Source organism: Octopus bimaculoides, chromosome 1 (assembly GCF_001194135.2).
Source record: "Octopus bimaculoides isolate UCB-OBI-ISO-001 chromosome 1, ASM119413v2, whole genome shotgun sequence".
In the NCBI taxonomy this organism is placed as follows: Eukaryota; Metazoa; Mollusca; class Cephalopoda; order Octopoda; family Octopodidae; genus Octopus; species Octopus bimaculoides.
Genome location: NC_068981.1, coordinates 156,512,811 through 156,515,197, shown reverse-complemented (window position 1 = coordinate 156,515,197; position 2,387 = coordinate 156,512,811). Strand labels below are relative to the sequence as shown.

The following is a 2,387-nucleotide window of genomic DNA, read 5'->3' as shown; positions in this document are numbered from 1 at the left end:
TAAATCATCAATATATTTCTGAAGATCTTTTAGCCTTGCTTGAACTTCCTATTTTAAAAGCATAAAAAGTTATTAAACTACATTTGATTATTAATTAAGATGGGTGATAGCTAGTGGTTAACTTGCTTTACTACAAACTCAAAGATCTTGAATCCAAACAACCTCAGACAATGCATTGTGTTATTGTGTACAATACAATATCTAAGTAAATTCATCTGAAATTTAGTTTCACTTCAGCTAAAAAAATTACATTGTTGTGATTAACTATCAGTAAAAAAAAAAAAAACCCATTTCTTCTGAGATCTAAACTCACAGAAACATACAGGATTTTCTTTCATATTTCTAATTAGGAGTTGTACAGTGATAGAAAGACAATATTAATTCAATGATTAGAACTATTGTAATTGTTTTAACAAGTTTTCTTTCAGAAAAAAAACCAAAAAAAAAAACCCAAAACACTCAAATTAGTCACATTGTTTTCATATATTACCACTTGAGTTAAACCAATAAAAATACACAAATGTGTTTCAGTGAATAGAATATCCTCACAAGTTGAAGTTACTTGGTTGAAGTCCTAATTATCTGTATGAACTATTGCAGTCTCACTGGGGAAGAATTACATTTTTAAAGCTTCACTATAACATGGAAAATTCTATAATGCAAACTTGTTTTTATACTGACTTCCATGTTATAAAGGATGATGCATTTCTATGAACTTTTTTTCAGAAAAAAATACAACTTCTACAACCGCTACTAGAATTACCATAATGCAGGGTATCCTTGTACTATTACTACTCTAAATTACTAGAGTACCACTACAATGTGGTTATGCACTTGGAGTTCAATATACATGTATCTAATCTCACCTTTTCCATTTTAAAATGATAATAGTGAAATTATTGTGTACAGTGCTCAGACGCACTACAACTCATTAAAGGTGCATGTACAGTACATAGAATTATATACAAATGTCAGGAAAGTGAACAGTGTATGAGTCATGATATACATGAGTGCATACATATGGAGTGGGGAGATATCAAGTGTAGTGTTGGCAAATTTCAGGAAGCATAGAGATTTTAAAAGATGCAATGTCATGGCAGCTAACAACTAATGCAGGTAATTTGTTCAATGCTTCAGCAACTCTGAGTGTGAAAATAGGTTTCTGAAAGTCATGAGAGCTGTGCTGTTTTCTGACTTTGTAGGCATGCCCACGTGTTAGATACATGGAATTCAAAAAGGCACTCAAGGTTGTTGCTGGCACAATGGTTAATAATTTTGTGGATGTTTACCAAGTCAGCTGCCAGAACTCGGACCTTCAATGTATCCATGCCCAAGGAAGCAAGGCATTCAGAATATGGTAAATGCCTGATGGAGGGTATTTGCTTGGTTGCATGTCTCTGAACAGTTTCCAGGAGGTCAATGCTCTGAGCAAGATAGGGGTTCCAGACTGGTGATGTAAATTCCAACTGTGGCCGCACCATAACCATATACAGCCTTAAATAGATAGCTGGAGAGTGGCTGACAAAGATTTTGCTGAGTGATGCCAAGACACCCTTGGCCTTCTTGACAATTTTAGAGATGTGTTTTGTCCAGCACAAATCGCTGCTGACAGTAATGCCCAGGTTAAAATTCACAAGAAGACTTCTTGATATTAACGTTGTGGAGGAAGTATGTAGACACTGGGTTTTTCCTCCCAAAATGCATAGTGGCACACTTGTCCACAGCCAGCCTGAGTTGCCAGTCCGTGATCCCTTGCTGCATTGTGTGCAGGTCTGATTGCAGGAAATATCTACAGTGCTCAAGATCTATCCTTTTTATATCAAGGTACTATGAGAAATGTTTCTATATTGTGAGAGGCAAGATTCTCTGTATTTGAGCAATACAAAGAGGTGGGAAAAAAACATCAACAACTCTGAAAGATGTTTATTATTACTATAAAGTATTGTGATTAGCACATAGGGTTTTCAACAACTTGGAATGGCAAGTGAACAAGCTATTTAACTGATTTTACAGTAGAGCAGTGAAATTATTTGGTTCTTTCATCCTTCCTAACTGCTAAAACAAAGTATGGTCTAACCATTGTGCTAAGTTTTACAGTGATTGCGTTGATATATTTGCATAAATACCACCTTGAAGAATTTTTAGTCAAATGAATCAACTCCAGTTGATGTTGAGGAGGTTGAGGTTGGTAATGCTGAATTTTATGAGGAAACCAAATGTGTCTCTCTTTTCAACTCTACCCTATTATTTCCATTCACTTTTTTATAATGTGAGTAACTATGAAGTTCCTCTACAAAAAGAAACCTGTTCTATTCTCATCCTTTCTTTCATACTTTAACATAATCTACTAGCAAAAAGCTGCCCCTCCTCTCTCTCTCTCTCTCTCT

General features: G+C 35.1%; 1 protein-coding gene across 1 annotated transcript in view; it reads right to left on the bottom strand.

The window, feature by feature from the left end:
• The window catches only part of LOC106871403 (coiled-coil domain-containing protein 146), a 41,249-nt gene that overhangs the window by 28,179 nt on the left and 10,683 nt on the right, over positions 1-2,387 (bottom strand). The gene's annotated exons all lie outside the window — the stretch shown is intronic.